The sequence below is a fragment of the Varroa jacobsoni genome, unplaced genomic scaffold (assembly GCF_002532875.2).
Source record: "Varroa jacobsoni isolate VJ856 unplaced genomic scaffold, vjacob_1.0 scaffold_682, whole genome shotgun sequence".
Classification (NCBI taxonomy): Eukaryota; Metazoa; Arthropoda; class Arachnida; order Mesostigmata; family Varroidae; genus Varroa; species Varroa jacobsoni.
The window spans coordinates 63,841-83,443 of NW_019213584.1; the positions used below are offsets into that span (position 1 = coordinate 63,841).

At 43.6% G+C, this 19,603-nt stretch overlaps 1 protein-coding gene across 1 annotated transcript in view; it reads right to left on the bottom strand.

The window, feature by feature from the left end:
• Positions 1–19,603, bottom strand: part of LOC111262618 (uncharacterized) — a 79,912-nt gene that overhangs the window by 39,624 nt on the left and 20,685 nt on the right. The gene's annotated exons all lie outside the window — the stretch shown is intronic.

Here is a 19,603-nt window from a genome sequence, read left to right on the forward strand (position 1 = left end):
TTTCGATTGGTCTAAAGGATTGCACATAAAGGAGCTCATTTCTTGGGACATCTGTACGACCACACAAACATTTGAACGTCATTCAGTGCTGCAGTTTTAACACACAACGTATTTATGCATCATACAAGTTTCCGTCACAGTCACGTCCAGTTTCATTAGCTGAGAATGAAAGGGACATGGCTGCGCCGGTTGTCCTCCCTAAAGCTCTTTGTCCTTTTACTATTATGATTACTTACAAGCATACATCCGAACGTAACCTATTCCCTGTCTATCTTGCCATTTCCCATAAAAACGTTACTGATCAACATCTTCCAAGCCGCGCTCCCCTACCTTGCGTCTCATGATGCAGGGCTTTCGAGTCGGTGCTGCCGACGGCGCCAAACGGAAATCATGCAAGCACAAGCAAGGCCCGATCATTCTAACAGCTCCCGTAGGAAATGAACCAAATACGTTTTTTTAAAACGTCCAGTTGCTAAAGCTGTGTATCTTTCTAAAGCGCCACAATGAAAGAGCTACTCAGCTCTTTCAAAAACAAAATAGCGGTCAATTGAAAAAGTATGCGCGTACAATATTATAGCTACGCTATCATGAAATCTCTAAGAGCGCAAATAGACACGAGACGGAACGAACGGTCGAACAAAAACAGTTTAATTGTAATCAGTATTTGAAAACACAAGATAAAGTGTTTAAGGCACTAATTCATTGCGTTGGTTATTGAATTTTGAAGTGTATATTTAAATTGAATTAGTAGGTATCACGGATGCGCGTCTGTATTGTGTTATACATTAATACGATGTCATATAAGCTTTATTTTTACTGTGCATTTGTCCTGCACAGAAAATTGGCGTCAATCACGAATTTAATTTGGGGCAGAAAGAAATTAATTTCTGCAATTCAGCCAACGCTCATTCCAATGGTTTTTCTAATGTTTTGTGTACACGTGGAGCTCCTTATTTACCAAGCACATCAAAGGTTATGTATATATACTTGTTATCATGTATATATACATATATAATGACACGAATGCTCGCCAGTGTTTCTCAAGTCGCCTCTTGTCCTTCGTTTAGCTTCCCCCCCGACTCGCCCCAGCAGCAAACCCCACCTCGACGGGCCACCGTAAAGATGCGAGACGTCACGGGACCACAACCAAGATATCAATTGCATCCTCCACTCCACCTTTATCATTCGCCATAGCTCGCTACACTTATCACCTTCAGAGCACGCGGACATGTTAGAGCCAAGCCTCTTGCAAATAACAGACAATTTATGATGTTAATGGATACTTCTACAGTAATATAGAAAAATTGTCAGAGCACCTGCAATAACTATGCCACCACTCGTGAAAAAGATATTATCATCTACGCGCTTAAGAATCGCCTGCCACTTAAACAAACGATGTCAACTAGCGATACATGCATGTACACAACTTCGAGTTGCACGAAAACAATTACACATCTTAAAATTGCATCGTATAGACTGAACATATGGCAATGCCCTCGACTACTAAAGGGGCATCGATTTAAACTCTCGAATAAATCTATTGTGACGATAGCTTTGTTCCTCTAATAATCTACGTTCTAGCAACGCCCATTTCGCTTCCATTTTAGAGGCTATAAACTCTCTCAGGTCTTCTCAGGCAGGTCGCGTACCAACGCTTTAACATTAAAGTGGCCAGTGACCAGGAGACATAATAAATGTATATTGAAAATGCGGCAGGATTTATGACAACGTATGCACCCACCTGACCGGCGTGTGACTGTTTGTTGGCTACCGCTTAGAAATAATCCGCTCTTTCGTTCAATGTAATGATAAAGCAAGAAATGTCATAGCGTTTGCAGCGTTTGTGTGTGATTCAGTCATTGCTTTCTACCACGCAATGTTGAAGACTTTCTAGTGCTATGCAGGCACGGGAAATTTTGAAATTATTATTATATGAAATAACATGGAGAAAATTCTAAGGTGATCGAATGAAGTCAATCCGTTTCGTCAGATCGCTGGCCAACCACGCAGCTTTGTTAGTCACATCCGACTGTCGATAGACACCCCATCCATTGCAGCGCATATTATAGGTTAGGCTAAACCAATGTCCCAGTGCATTTTGCGTTTATGTGCTTAGCCAGGCAGTCGGCAGCCCTACGACTTCTCTAGGTCTCATTGGCTAGCTATATTCTTTGTTCGCGATGATGTTTTTCCTCTCAGGAAGATTTTTACCTCTTGGGAAAACGCTCGCCAATGTTGGTTCCGGAGCTAGTATGCTTCGAAAAGGGGGGGAGACAAACTCACAGTTTTTAGTCAGACATCTTTACACACAGGCACGCACATCTACGCTGAAATATATAGAAAAAGAGCCAAGCAAATAGGTAATACCCGACCAAACAGACACCCAACTCCCCACCTGAGCAAGAAAAGAAGTGCTTCCATGGTCGGTCTTTCTTCTGTTCCCTGCGGGGGTTCCCCAAATAACCACCGCAGTGGCTTTGTCGGCTATTTGGAATCCAGTACATTGGGCCAGCAGTAGGTTTTCTAGGAGTGAAATAAACAGACGTACCCGGCCTCCGCGGCTTTTCTACACTGCCGCCACTGCTTCTGATAACGTTCGCGTCCGTTTATCGTCCTGTTGTGTTGGATGAAGTCCAACATTACAGAAGACGCTTGCTCTTCTACACTGAATGGGTTTTCCTCGCAAGAGAATTATTAGGGAGGAACAGTTGGCAAATCATCCTGGTCAGTTCGTACGTTGGACAGTAGTCTCCTCTGACATTAGACAACAACTAGCAGCACTACTCTTTCGCACGGAGTAGATTTACTTCTCCTCACCCCCCACCCCATGCGGCTTTGCGGAAGATGGCCAAACGACATTCCCTCCTGGCAACGGTTTCAGCCTGCCACGAACGTACAACGGATAGGAAGCAGACTGCGGTTGTTCCCCCGAGAATCAACTTAGAAGCCTTACGCATCTTAGACATACGTTGCTAGACAAGAAAATACACAAGCGTACACTCACATACAGGCATAGACAAGGATGCCATACACTCAACTCCGTAACGTGGTACGCTCTTTCTCGGCTTTCATTGTGCGGAAACCAACGAACTAGCCAAGGAAGCTAGGAAGAGTTAGCGACCAAGGGACGCGCGGCAACAACCCCTTCTCTTACCACAGAGTTGCTGTGAGAAGGAGTATGGAATGAGGTCCACAGCTCTGAAGAGACTGAATGAAGATCGGTTGGTCTAAGGAAAAAGCAGAAAAACCCACGGGGGCTTTGATCTCATCAAGACAACGGGCCTAGTAGCGCCGCTACAGCGACTAGGACCAAGCTCAATGTGAGTGAAGTATTCCCTGAAGGCATCGACAGGCTTGGGCCGAAAAGCATTGTAGCGGCGTTAGGGCATGGCGGGACCGACCAAAACAAGCGAACGCAGGGCTAGCAAGCCAGGACGTTTGTGAAGCCGCCAAAAAAAGCGAAAAACACAGAAAGTATGTGCGAGAAAGGGAGAGCAACGATGTTTAAGTGAAATTGAATTGAATTAAACAACACGGTTATCCCTAAGACTCCACCCTCTTTAGCCAGCGTCATTGTAACGAAAGCAGCCGACAACGGCGACGACCACGTGGGAAGCGATGGCAATGATAATGAGACAGAAGATCGGACCAGGAAAAGAACAATGCGACGGCAAAAAAAACGAAATAATAAACGGCGTCTAAGTCAGGGACAGATAATGGAGGAATTTCGGCAACGATAACGTGGTAGTTGCAGAGGCGTGATACGAATAAGTGAAATGGAACGTCAAGGAGACAAAAAGAGGCAGGACCCTGTGGAACGCTATACGGTCGTATTATTTCTGCCACTAGCCACCATGACGACGATTCAACTGCGACGATGTCAACTACCAGAAGAACATGTTTCGTGTAGGAGGAACCAGATACCAATGGGCTGATGGGGTTAACATTTTGCTGGGAAAATTTCTGCCTTAGTCGAATTTGTTTCCTACCCATAAAATAGATACTACTTCAGTTCAATTCTGATACCATTAAGCGAAAGCGTCTCTAGCATCTTAAGACAAGTGCGGGTCGTTCTCGATGGACGATAATCTATCAGTCATAATGAAACGATAGTGAAATCACAATTTGCAAACAAATAGTAACCGCATTATTAGCATTATATTAGTCGTGATTTTTTTTATGATGATTTTTTTTGTTTTTATTGAAATAAACAATCGAAAAAGCGACCGACAATGTGATGGTAACGATTGAACGACCAGCCCGACAGCCTCACCGGGTGAACAATGTGAATATCTGCAATTTACAATGAGATGTATGTAAGAGGTTTAATCATTACGTGAGAGAGCGAACGTCGTCGCGAAAAGTTCCCTTCGAAGTTTTCCCGTAGTTGCATAGCGTGATACGAAACCACGGTATGCGTAATTGCCGCGCGTCAAAATAGTTCAGAGAAAGCAATAAGATGAACGCTTTCTTGAGAAACTTTTGCTATTGAACACTTCTAATAAACACTAATAGCTACCGTGTCAGCAGTAGTAGTACCAGTGATACCGCTAGCTTATACACAGCTGAGAGCGCCACGATGACGGTTTGAGCCTGTCTTACGCATCATCTCGTCCGGTAGCATCTCATCTCATGGAAAAGTCTCTTATATCTAGTATTCTTTTTTTGAAGCATGCTAGTAATATTAAGCATTGCTGCCTTTCTTACAAGTGATGATCACCGATGTTGCAGCGTCCTGCTTGGGCTTGCTAGCCCCCAAGCCGTCATCCACCACCGTCGCCATACCGGCCTCTTCTGCCGCTGTCGCCACTAAGAGTCTGTGGTTATTCACTCACTACCGCGGAGAGATAGCAGCGGTAAATGGTAGCGAAGGAAACGGTGCGCCACGCTTCGCCGCAACACTACCCGATGCCTCGAACCCCTTGCCTCTCTCAAACAGAGTCGCGATACGAAACAACGAAGGTGGAAGTCAAAGGCGGACCAAGCCAAAACAACGCCTCGCCTGGCCGGCCAGACCCGTGCTGTAAACTATGTTGCAACGCCTCGAGCTTCTCTGCAATCGCTAAGGAAGCAGCACTAACGGCAGTGAGAACGTATGGAAAAACAGATATACAGGGACGAGCTACGAGAAGAAAAACTGGGAAAAATGAAGCGAGCGCCGAGCTCAAACTTGGATACACATCATACCGCCAGCGCGGACGAAAATCTCGACACTTTCTCTTGCCCCGGAAAATGAGGCCAGAAGAGGAAGGCAGGAAAAAAGAAAGTGTGGCCCGTTGTTCGTGCCGCTGTCAATGCAACGGCTGGGTCCTACCCCGCCTCTGCCATCCCGGTCCTGCGGCACCACCACCTAAAGTAAAGCGTAAACCATTACTGTGGCTCGATGGCTGCGCGATAAACGCTTTTTATACAGCCATTCTTTTTCCCCAGTCCCTCTTGCTTCCTCCCTCTCGCTCATTCGCTATCGTCAGCCCTCGCTTCTCAACAGCGCTCAATCAGGCACTAAGCTTTTCTCACTGAAGCCAGTCCAGTAGCCACATCGTTCCGTTATCCTTTCCTTCGGTAACTGCCGTTGCCATTGTTAGTCTGGTGCCTTTAAGAGGTCTTGAGTCCTCGCCGCTTTCTGGACGTCGCTTACTCGTGTTCAGGCGAAGATAGAGCAAAAAGGCAAAGAAGATCCATAAACGACGCAAACTTCCCTACTTCCACAACGCAAAATAAGGCGGGCGACCACGGTGAGGAACACTTTGAAGTGTTCAGCGAGGGAGTCTTTAGGAGACAAAAAGGCTGGGAGTTGGGATACGATTACGATTCGTCGCTGTCTTTCTATCCTCTCCCCAGCAAAACCCAAAAAGAGAAGGCCATCGCTTGAGCTTCTACTCGGCGACGATCTCCATGATATTGCGCTACTACCAGTGCTGTTGAGCAGGTTTTCAGTTGCCATCAGCAGCTCATCTTAACTAAACGATAGCGACTGGGTGACAACAGCAGAAGTGAGATAGTCATCAGTAAAAGCGACCTACTCTATACCTAAGGACAGTTGCAGCAAACCGTAATCGCAATGGGCGGAATACAGCATCTACAAAGTTTGGGAAAACCAACAAATGTTCGCTGCTGGGCCGATTCTTCCGTCCTAAAGACACACCCATAAGGGCCATCTAAAAAAAAACTGTTTCATTTGAAAACTCCTATTATTTTAATTTTGAAAAAAAACACGTAAAGCTGTATTTAACCATATTTTAGATTATAGAAGGACGGAGCTAGGCCAGGCGCAGGATCTGAACGATCCAGCAGGGCCGCTAGGCAAAGTAGATAGTAATCTAAATACAGCCTTCGTTAGGTCACAGTACAAAGACAACACGTGACAAATTTTGTAAATTGACTCAACAGTCCTCTATGTTCATAACAACGTTAACGCACATCACGGTTTTCTTAGAGCTTCAAAAATCTGCAACGATGTCGTATTAAGCGGTGCCGCAAACGTAAAGACTAACGCTTCCATGAAGTAAAAGAAATTTGTTACTTCACTTAATCGCACTTATCTTGCAATATTAGCGGGACTTGAATTACCAGCTTTTAATTTTTAAACCAGAGATCTAGTCACCCAGCTAGCGTACAGATGATGGTAGTATTAATAGACCGACGCACCCGCCTTGCGAATTTCCAGTGGCTGCCGTATAAAGTACGGATATCAAGAAACACCGTCCGTTGACAGTCACCACGTATTTCTTGTTACTGCAGTTATCTCTATTGGAGTATGGGGCAACCTTGTCTCTACGTACCATTTGCCTGTTGGGATGACTAGAGCAGTTACGAATCGAGGTGACAATAATTGGCGGCCGACGTTCAGCTAGCCAACATTTTGGGTACACAACGGGAAATAAACCATGGGGGGATCGATTGGGACAAGACGATAAGACAATACTCTCATTGTAGCCATTATAGCCACTTAACATCAGCGGATAGCGGACGCCTTACCACCGCCATAGCTCGAAATACGACTCGACTCCCCTGACGTTAGATGCCGCTCGTTCCTGCGTCGCTGCCCACTAAGATACATACCAAAAACGTAGATATGCGACACAAGCTTATAGGAAAAAGGCTAGCTGTCAAAGACAACCGCAGTCGCAGCAGCGGCCGCACACGCTAACATAGAGAAAGTGCTGTGAACATAATCCAGCCACTTCACGGTACAACGGCCACAGCTTCAGCTGCTAAGACCCGGCAAAGGAACCTTTTGCAGCGGCTAGGTATGGCCACGACAGGAACCTGCGGGCGAATGGACCATCCGGCAGTAACGCGTTATATCCGCAGAGCTGCAACTCCATCCCCGAGCCACTATCTAACGGCCTCAGTAACTCCGTCTGCTTCTACAGGTCGAGCTCGCGAACATTGTTAGCTATTGTCGGACAAACAGTCCCTGTAGTAGCTATCGAGCAGCAGCAGCAACAGAAGACAAAGTAGACGCAGCATGCGTTTCGCTCGTTCCAATTTGATTATAACTGTCTACACAAATGACTCGTGAAAAAGGTCTAATACTTAGCATAGAGAATGATGGTGGCGGCCAGGAAAGGACAAAAAGAAGCGCTTAATTTTTTAGTATGTTCACTATCAGGTGTTATTATGTTTCTGTGGATCCAAAGGGAAATAAATAACAACGACAAGCTACGTAAGATGTTGAAATATTGCTTATCGTCATTGAACAAACTGAAACACTCGAGAAAGCGTCGATAACATCAATTTATGACACATACTTTTGTACACAGGTTGGGGCGAAAGTTTTTAATAATTTGGAAGTCATTTATTGAAGGAGGAGGCCTAAACCCAAAACGCCCCACAGGGCCCGTTAGAATTTCCCGAAAAATAATAACAGGATATGAGGATTCGTAACTACCATTGTACGACGTTCACCTCCTAAAAATATAAAAGGACAAGCCTCGTTTACTTCGGTTTAGAGCAAGCAATACAACTAATGGCAGCCAAACGCCATCGATAGCGGGTAAGCGATGCCGCTGAGTTGGCGCTTGCTGCTGCTGTTATTAGCAAATAATAGTTTTAATTAATCGTATCTAATCTTTACTTATTATACTTCAGGACGAGTTTCACAATTGCGACGGATGATTAACGACAAAATAATCTACGAATTGAAACGCCTTTGGCCATTTTTAGATAATCCAATTGTTGGCCTTGCTATTCATGCGCCATAGAACTGAGCAAATATATAGATATGTTTATCGGATGCTGTTAGAAGGCGACCGCAGCTAAACAACGATTCCAACCTAGTTCATTTTTCCCCGAGCTGAATCATGAGGCAGACATTTGTCCCAGCAAAACATCGTCTAATACAATAGACAACGGCTTCGGCAGCAGTATGGTTAGATAATGGCAGAATCGACAGTATATCATACACTATTCTAAATTGTCTTATATGATCGAGCAAATAGAACGTTCAAGGCCGAGACCCTCCCCAAGCCGCCTTACACCAAGCTATAGAACACGAAATCGCTCGGCCTTAGGTCGTCCGTTTATGTGACCTTGCGAAAAATGTAGGTAATTTGTCTATCATATATTTTGTTCGTTAACTATTATCGTTATAATTGCTTTAACATTAACGAATCTTTGGTTTCCCTTCATGGGGCACTTGTCGGTCTGTAGTTACTCTCATCGCCTATTATTTAGGCTGTGCTTCTGTAAAAAAAAAAAGCCCACACATAACAGTATGTAGTAATACCGGCAAACAGAATACAGCGCTAGTAAATTTACTCATAGTCTCAACATTTCAAGATCTATTCAGCTATCATATCTTTTATCTGCAAGCATGGCTATCCGCTGTATCATCGACGTCGCAAAGAAGACACGGGTACGTTCGTGGTGAAATTGACACTAAACAACATGTACAAACGAGTTCAGCCTTATTGTCAACCCGTGCAGAAAAATAGAGAAGGTAAAATCAATAGCGTTTACATGATAGCTACCGAACGCCGCCGGCAAAGAAGATGTTCTATGTCTGCCGTTATGACTAGAAACAATTTACATTGGACCAATCTTATAACTAAAAATACAAGTGTGATTACCGATGATTCTTCCCGATACCTGCCTAGATCGTCAGACCTACAGTGGACAAAAATTTCTATAAATCATACCGATACTGAAAAATAAACTGTGATAGGTAACGTTAGATCAGCATAGGGTACCGAAAATTATTATTATATAAAAACGCCACTATTTATGGAGAATATTACTCAGTAAAATATTGCTTCTTATGTAACGACCTCGTACACTTCACGCTCAATACGATCCTACCTATCGAGAACCAGGAGAATGTTATTAAGTAATACATTAAATAAAATTAAAGGTTTCCTCACTGCATAGGCTGAATCGTCGCTTCTCCAAGATATCATATTCTATAATATGAAACCTGGCAGGCGGACAAATCCAACTATATTCTACTACTATGCATTAGAAGAATATCTTCTTTTCTCTGGTTTCAACAGCACGTATCGTATTATTATTATTATAACGTTATATGTGTTGTCAAGCTTAAAAAAACTCAGGTTAAAGAATTGCTTCTGCCTAGGACAGCATAAATATGTAAAAGACCAAGGGAATGCTTCTGACGCGCTTATGTAATTAAAAGGTAAACAAAATATGTCTGTTTCAAATAAGCAAACGAGGAACTGAACAACTTCGAAAGACTTGCGTTGAGAAAGCTTTTACAAGGGGTACCTAGAATTTGCTAGTCGTAAGTGCGGTCCTTTCGAATTGCTATAAATTATGTATAGTTGTTACAACAAAACCAAACAACTGACCATTGTGTATACCATTCAGAAGCTTTTCTTCTTCTATCAAAAAGTACCGTTCGCCCACTGAACAGGCCGTTAGAGAAGTTTCCCAGGCCTGGCGATCTCAGCACCCCATAATAAAACTATCACGATGAAGAGAAATGGCAACGCTACACGACCTGTTAGTCTGAAACTCACTGAATGTGACAGGCCTCAAGAAAGCGCCGGCACAACCAACCAGACACATATCACCGATTCTCTGTATTGGTACTCCCATTTAAAACCAACTTATCGATGTTCAATCGAACAAATGGGCCGACGTTCGCCAGGGTGTATCCTGCATGTCTTCGACATAAAAGCTCAGCTGACAAATGCTGCCGTTGTTCGAATTCGATATTATGCTTATAGACCGCTACCAATTGTCCCACTGATCGTGTCGGCCCCTCCTTTGCTTTCCTTTGAAATTGTTCTGGACTAGATCGTAAATTTGATTGCGTCGCTGAAGCAGGCGAAGCTCAAACATTTTTTACCGTGCTTAGCCCTGTGTTTCCTACACATAAATATATACACATATAAAACCCCTCCCAAACAGTGTTTCAAATCTATTGTGTAAGTGAGGGTCAAATGCGAAACAGAAAATGCGATATCGAGGTAAGTTAAATGAAGGGTAAGTTCCCAATGAAGTTGGGACTCGTCTATGTTTTTTTGAGAATATGGACGACCATAATAGAGATCATACGGCACAACAGAAGCCTGCACGTACGACATAGGTGTGTAACAACGTCGCATATCGAGACCGTCAATTTCTGCTATCAATACGTGAGATGACATCGGAAATGGATCTAAACCGAATCTATTTTTTCGTTTTTTTATATAAAACATTGTCATTTTTGCGATAAAAAATTTCCCTTCTGCTTTGTAGTAAGAAGAAAGACAACCGGGATCACTCACACAGATTTAATAATTTTTCTGCTGTGTAACTAATTCTTATCGTCCTCTCACTTTAGAGCGTCCCACAGTTATTCATGCGCATTTACTTTCATCCCTGTATATTAACGATTCAAAAATGTTTCGTGTCGGACTAAACAATTTCTGCTATGATTTTTTTTGTTCTTTCACTGAAGCCATTTTGTTCTTTTCTGCTGTACCATTTTCCCTAGAAGCACACGCTGTACGTAGCAGTCAGATGGCACCAACCAACAAAAAAGCAGAAGAGCTCAACCTCTGCAATCTCATAATAAGGAGCATTTGTTCCCCTTTCCTTTGGTGCCACAGAAAGAAAATGGTAAACTAATTTCCCATTCCCGGGTGCTGCCAGTAATTCATCACCGGCTGCAAAAAACAACGTCATTGTGACGTTCCTATGCTATGACGCGTTGTTGAGGACAGTCCCTACTCAAATCTCTTCCTGGAAGGGGTACCGCACGGGTCAGAGGCATACCTTTGGCAGAAAGATTGTTCAGTGTCGGCCAGGATTAAGCCTACTCCTAGTATATATAGCTCTTCAAAACCCAGCAATCTTGCCATCAGCAGGCTCACTAAGCCCGCGTCCGCTGTCCATTCGGTCGTTTTACACATTCAGCATGGCCGGAATTAAGAATAACACACATCCTAGCAGACAAAATAAAGTCTTGAAAACAATAACAGCGGGCGCACCACCTCCTAGGTGCTCTATATCACGTAGTTATAAAGCTGTTTCATTTTTAGAGCGAGATTTGAGACTCGTAGGGAAATCTGCCAGAATTGGCTGAACCCTGCAACGGTTCGTCTGATCGTTGCATCTATACTTCTAAGAAGCCGGGCGCTTTCTGTTTGGATTCTGTTTTTTTAGTTGGTTATTCTGATCAGTCAATTTGCTGACTGCCACTCTGAAAGCGATGGCCAATAACTCTGTAACACTCAAGCATCTCGTGTGGTGTCGAACTGGGGTTTTGTCTGCCCTTTCTTTGAATAATAAGAACCGATAGCGAGCAACGGCAGCCTCACAATTTCCCTGCAATTTAATTTTGCACTAAAACAGACCTCCGTTCTTGACACATTAACAGTTCCTTAACAGCTACATCGCAACGAGACTTAAGTCAAGTCATTATTATCATGTACTTGTAGATTCTCCTGTAGTGTTTGCGCCTATTGGTACCTTTATACGGACATCAATTCTTAGGAGAAGACGTTGCCATTTGTGAGCGAGACTACGTTATTGTACTGCGTCTCTTATATTCTAGATTTTAGGAACGCGTTCGCAGGTAACTGGGACCATATGTGGTTAACGTAAAAGTTAGCTAAACACAGGCAAGACGCATTATACCAGAACAGGTAATGGCAGAAGGACACGCGCTTAATCCTGAGATAAGCAACCTACTGCCTGTCTTACCAGCCGATATACTTTTGCGGATATTAAGCGTACAGTTCTATGTATTGGCGTGAACTGCAACAAATCGACCCTGTGCGACAGATACATCAGAATCCGTTTAATTAATTGTTATTGTAGCGTGCATAGCAATACCTCATTGCAATTTTGGAGGAAAGCTTGAGCACAACTGTGATAGAAAGAAACTATAAGTGACTTTTCCAAATGACCGATGAACGTACCTGTCTACCTACCTATGTAAAGAGCACAATTTTCAAGGGTCACCCGTAACATAATAGAGCCCAACACTGAACGCCGTTTTGTTGTCTATCTTATCAACACAACCTCAAAGTGCTCAAGTTAATCCGTAGCAAAACCCGTCTGAACCTACTCTCCGAGCCGCTCTAAGTTGTTTTGATTATCAAAAGGTAACCGAACTCGCATTCAATCAAAACACTTGGACAGCAAAAAGTTCTCCCAGGTACTCTAGCCTCAACTCAACTTAGAAGCTCAACCCCAACAGCCCCCTGGCGAAAGACACCGTCCCTCTACCCATGCAATAGTGCAGAAATGAGTGACACGAAACAGAAGCCAGGTCAAATAGAGACTGGTTTCAATACAAACAAGGCTGCCATGTTTCCTTTGCAGAGCGAATGCACCTTATATACTGACTCAAAAGAAGTTCCCGTGAGTTAAATAACTCCAGCGTTCAGAACGGGTTATATATTGACACTGATCCTGACACACACAATAGCGCACACATTTGCGGTATGATACTATTAAAGTGTTGTAATTGTTTCCTGAAATCATCTAGCAGAGCTCATGAGTACATCAAATAAAGTTCCTATACTCAATGCTGCGTAACATTCTACCGCGCGGTGGGATTCGCTCAACGGTGCTCCGCAACAAGGCTTGTTCACCCTGAAAATCATCAAGAACATGTATGCAATGGAGATATAGGGGAAATATTGGCGCCGCTCTTAAATTCATTGCTCTAAAGGCCCTTTTTGAATAGTTATAAGCTGTACTTCGTATGTAAAAAATAGATCATAATAAAAGCACTCCTAGCAGGACACAAAGCACTCCTAAATTCGCTTCTATCATAAATGCATCTATTTAGTGTACATGAAGAAGATTTGTGACGATACAGTCCCAATTCGTCACTATAGCAAACCAAATAATGTACAAGACCAATGTCCCCAAAAAGAATTCGACTCTGCCTTAAGTGTCGTTCTGTTTTTTATATTCGGAAAGCAAAGTATAATAATAATAATAATAATAATAAAGTACAATAATGCTGCAACAGGAAAAAGTCACGGTTATCCATAGCAATCAACTAGATGCTTGTTAGTAATTGTTTTCTTCCGTTGTTCCGTTAAAAGTGAATCCTATCCAAACTGCCGCATTTGAGCCCGTAAAAGCATCTGTGATGGATCGCTATCATTGGAAAAGCAGGCTGTAGCTGATTGGCGTAAGCTGAGCGAACTCTATTTTCTCCTTTTTGGCAACTATCCCTAAAGTTTCAAATCTATTTCCGCCTATTGTCATACCACTGATACTGCCAATTTCTTCTTCTTCTTTCTGCTTGGCTATGCTCTCTGTCAAGACCCATGATTAGCAAGAGCAACAGAAAATGATGGACTAATTGTGCAGTAATGGACTGGTACCGGGTGTGGGGTGGCGGAGATGGAAAACGAACTCCATCATATACACACGCGATTATTTCTTGAACATCCGTGTTGTTTTGCCTACCGATAAATCATTTTACAAATAGCCCGCGCAATTCTGCATTAATACATTGTCACTAGCATCTATCCACGGCACTCTTCTCTACTATTTTCTTTTCCTTGCTCCTTACTGTGCGCGATCATGGGCTTCGACTTAGGGCGAACCAGTCTTCCTTAGGTGCACCTATGTACCTTAATAATCACCCGGCTCTTCCTTGCCAAAAGGAGCATACGTCTTTAGTGAATCTGCCATGTTCGCGAGAGGGCAAGCCGATTCCAAGTAGAAAGGACGGATTAGCAAAAGAGAGAGAAATCAAAGAATATAAGGTGCACAAAGGCAGCCAGAACGCCCCGGAGAGCACATGTTATAAAAACGACTTCCGCGAGAAAATCGTTCGAACCGACGACTAGCGATTGGCTAAAATCTGACGCGCGTATCAGCATCAATCATAGCTCGTAAGAGCTGCTTTCTTCCCCTGCGCGTGAGCCTGCTGCAAGCGTAGTTTCTTGTAGAAACAGGCCACATTTACCAATCTTGTACACGTTTGGATAATAGGCCGAGCTCGGTCGTTTGACAAAGGCATGCTATATCCTTATTCATATAAAAACACGTTGTTTCGTCGAAGCGGAACATAGTAAGACAATTTATACGAAAACTATTGCTAGTAACTGTGCCTTGTGTTATTTAATACTACCTCGGTTGATGATCTGCTAGAGCAACAAGGGACAGTACGATTAGAAAAGTATCCCACTGACGTATACAATTAGCATTGGTACAAATATAGAGAAATTTTCACAGTAAAAGTAGAAGGTGAAATTTGTGAATTAGCGCTGACCGTTTTGATGATAGCTTCGATGTTTTTCCTGTTGAGAAGGAGAATCTTATTGCGATATAGCGCGTTTTTAAATTAACTGAACCATGATCCGAATTAGATGCAATAATATAGTGATAAGTCAATAATTTGCCTGCCTAACGACCCCAGCTACAATTTCAATGTAATCATTTACGTTATCTACAAGCACATGTGGTGAGCACATATGCTTACCTGCTTAGCCAAGGCCAATGACTAGCAGGCCATGATCGGTGTACTCACTCATATTAAAACCAACAATAAAACAAAATACATTGCGTTGTATAGAATTTTATAATGAAAGCGTTTTCATAATCTTGACCCTTTTTTGGCCCAATCATCCTTAGCAAATGCCGGCCTAGAGAGATCGAATATAAGCCAAAGATGAATTCACACAGTGTCTTATAGCGAGCTTTAGATATTCACGATAAAAAAATATCAATTCCTGAAGATTACTATCTACGTCGATATAGGTTCTTGACGTTAAGCCCTGGGTTGATAAATGGTGACAGTAACTTCTGCTGCAGTATTCACTTGCACAACTCCATTTTAGTCATACGTGGTATTTGCCAACCCAAAACAACGTTAATCGTTCTCGACGATCAGACACACAGAAGTTGGTGGAGCCCGTGCTAATTAAACTATTACCGATGGATTCATGGCGACTGAAGCGACAAGAACTGGTATATGGCATCACTGTACCGTGGTACCGCTCCAGGCTAAATAATTCTTTTATGCAAACTAGCTCACATCTCAGCTTATGGAATGTACTGCGCTTCCAACTCATATTGGCTCTGCGTGCACGAAAACCCAGTCACACGAAGCCTAGACGCGTACTTTGCATCGTACGTACACACTGCACATCTACGACATATTACACAGATATACGCACATCGCTTTGTTAGGGGCCGAATAAAGCGCGCCCGGGCTATCAACGAGACTGTCATCAATACAACACCTGAGTTTGCATATCATCATGATATTAAAAAGAAGTGCCCGAATATTTGCGATGAAACCTCAAACGAAGCATAAATGAGCAGTGATAAATGTCAAAATACGCCATTGGCAACTAAACTGGTAATGCGTAACTAATACCTTTTTACCTGTTCTAAAAAAGACAGATTGACGAAGGTATCTACGATGTCATCTTGCCATACGCCACGTTACTGTTTTAACAGATAGGCAGGTAGGCAAATCAGATATTTGTATATATTTTTTTCTGTATTTCGTCACTCTCGGTTTTCCGCTCCGTCATTCGCTGATCGAAGTCGCTATTCTAAGAGTGGATACCTTTATATAGGCTCACTGCGGACATTTCGTCCACTCTCGTCTCCACCTCAACAACCAAGAGGCCCTATCTACCTGCCCGTCTGCGTTAGAATGTCCGCACTTCGGTTTAGCACGTCGTCTGTTCAGGTCGTCTGCCATTTGCGGCTCCCTGCTTATTCCTCAACCAACTCGTCTCTACACATCACCACCCTCGTCCTGACGGCACTCATGCCTTGCCTATCAGCAAGGTAACGCTTACCCTGCAGACAAACGGCACTAGAGTTAGTTCTTTCACCCATGGCTATTTAAGCAGTCCTCTGAGCTCGATCCCTACCCGTTTCCCTTCTCCGCTCACTACGCCTCTACCCCACCTCCAATAACACTGCGCCATGAACAGAATTTTTTGTTTAAGCTATATGCTTCATTTTCCCTCGTGCCATCCACAGCCCATGAAACTGCCGCCTCCCTTTCCACGTTTCCCACAATATTCCCCCAATACATTTCCTCACTATGGGCGCGGGCGCATTTCTCCGTCCGCTCCGACGCTCCTCCCATTCACATGGTCGCTGGCCTGCTACTCCCGTGTAGACAGTCGGACGCCCTTCTCGTCTGCTCCGCTCCGAACTCGTCCGACGTAGCGGTCCACGAGGGTTAGCCCGATTCCTGCCGCTGCTTTTTCTCCTCCTCCTGTCTCTCTATTGCTTCTTGTTGCCACTGCTGCTGCAGCTGCGGCTGGTTGGGCTTATCCATATGGCCATCATCAGCTTTGCATTGTCCTCACCGGGCCCACTGGGTTGTTTCGGCGATCAGCGTTTAGAAACAGCAGTAGGACAAGCCATTTTAACCCCAGTCGTCATGACCGTTCTCATGTGCTCAAGCGCTCGTCTCATATTCGTTTTGGATTTGTCCTTAGCTGGCGATAACATTTAACGTTTAACGGCAACTGTAACGGTTCGGGGGGCGGTGCAGCTACAGGGCAAAGGAGGCCAAAGAGAACCCCTCTTTCCGCTTTCCAATAAGCACTACTGGTACTATCAAGAGCAGAGGTTAATAATGAAATGTTAGACCGCAATACCGCGCCCGCTCGCCTCTTACTTGTACTCTTCGCAGTCCTAGGCCGATCGTTGCCGCTTTAAGTTCTCTTGAATATAGGACCCCCGCTAGGACTTCATGTTCCATCTACCTACAACTTCTCGAAGTAAAAAAAAAGCCTCTTAGAGTGATTATTCGCTGTTCGAACCTTGTGTTCAACCCTCGCAGCGATCATAATAGCTATGCGGTGAGCCCTTCTACTCCGAGATAGTGAAAGCATATTCGACATATGAAGACAAATAAAATAACGCAGAAAACATACAAAACAAAAAAGTGAAGGGACAATATAAAAAAGATATACCTTCGAGTATGGTTGTTCTTCGAGCATCGGCAAGGACCTGCCGCCGTAATGTAAATAAAAAAATTCAGTGGTGTCTTACTTAACCAACTGATTTTCTACGGTTGAAGCATCGATCATTAGATTCCTTTTCCAGAACGGCACTCCTCCAAGAGACGTCTCTTATAGAATGAAATACTCTTAGTTTTTTTCCACTGAAATACGTTCTATGTTAAAGACACATGATAAGTTAAAACTACGATACTTTGTGTGTACCGGCCTTGACTGTATCATGTTTTATAAGATACACTGTCGACATCAGGAACGTAGCAAACCATCTTAAAAACGCAGAAAAACACCGTTCCAAAACAGCGGACGAATGTCACTGTCAACCGCAAATTCCTACCGACAGTGCCATCATCACGACTACCACCAATAGATGGTGCTTGATGTCTTCTTCACTGTCCCAGCTTGCAGCGGAATCATGCAGCCATACAGGAGTTCGCCCCAACCGACACACTACCGTTATCAAAGTGAACACGAACACTGATGCCTACCCTCCACCTTGTCAAACACAGGGCTCACAAGAAGACAAGCAACAGTTGTAGTGCAACATTGCCTCACTGACCAGATCAGTTAACGGCTAGACGCTGCATGCCCGGCCAGCTATACTGCAACAGCTGCTGGTACTAGCCGGCGAACGGCGGCATGTCACAGCAATTAACACGATTGGCGCTGTCTCAGCAGCGCAAAGTGTTGAACTCAACGTTCGAGGTTTCTACCGGCGAGCACCTCTTGCTCATCTTGCCAAGCTCTTTTTGCCTCTCTTTCCTTTTTTAAATCCTTCCCAAGTTTTCTCAGCGTCGTATCATTTAAGAGTCGAACACCTTCTTGTTGCTATGCATGTCTGATGTATTTTATACGAACCAAGGGCAGGGCCGTCACACCATGATGCCTCTAGCTGCCACTTTCAGACTACAGAAGTTCGCAGGGCTTTCAAGGTGACGTCTGCGGCAGGCGTGCTATGGATGCTGCAATGCTCACTAAAAATTGTTGTTGTTGCCTTTTGCAGCCCTCTGTTCTTACCACGCTTGATTCTCAAAGTTTGCGGTAACATCACCGCATCGCATCTCTTCACCTTCATCGTCGTGATGACACGTAAGCAGAGACCATGCGGAAGGCTGCAACACATAGCCCTTACACTGAAACGTATCGTGTACGCCCCACGATCGAACAGAGGTGGAGATCGAATGGACAGATGGAAATCGAATCGGTTATTGTGTTGACAGTCGTGACGACCATGGCTAGCAGCTGTTTTCAAGTTCGTCTTCTTATTATTTTTCTTTTCATAAATTATGCCGACAATACTATTCGCTCGGAGATTGCAGAGCGATACCGTTAACGCAATACCTCTAAGAATGAATGACAGCACGGCGAAAGGCGTCGTAGAATAAGGCACATAACGTTATGCAAGAAAAACGCAAGAGACAAATTAGTTGGCTGCATAACACTAATATTACAGTCCTTCAAGCCCAGTTACCTTACCTTCCCCTCAACGAAGTAATTACCAAGATTTGAATATTTTTAGGATATATGTATATATAATATATTTTTTTGCTTATACTTCAACTTAAGAAACAAAAAGCAAGCTTAGAAAAGCACGCAAGCGGTATCAATATCACGGCACAAAGTGGAAAAGTTTAAGCTAAAGTAGAAAAAACAAACTATATTCACCGGTCTAATAAGAATTAATGATTGAAAAGAGCGATCACTGTCGGCCATCCCTTCGGCGAAGGTATTCTAAGACCTACAATGGTAATTTCAATTTTTCTTAAGCCTCTCCATAAGGATACCGTCAGCTTCATTAATGCTCTTATAAGCTAAACCGCAATGCTACCTTCAGAGGCGAATTCTCTCTTTTTTTACAACCCACCATCGCGTACTCGGTGCTTAAATGGGCTACAGATTCGGTAAGCATAGCGCAAGATAGATGACAATTCTCGTACAGTCATTAATAGACGGATACGGTGCATGACAGATCTTGGCGATTGCGTTTCGCCTGACAGGCGAGCCTTGACAATCAGACAGAATACTAAACAGGGCAACCATTGATTGAGACAACGATCTCGATCAATAAATCCATACTCGTATTGTGCTTCTCGGACTTTTTGCATCCGATCAGTGCAGCTGTATTATCATAGAAACTTGTGAACGATGTGATTTTGAAAAATGAACGAACTATGGTATATATATATATA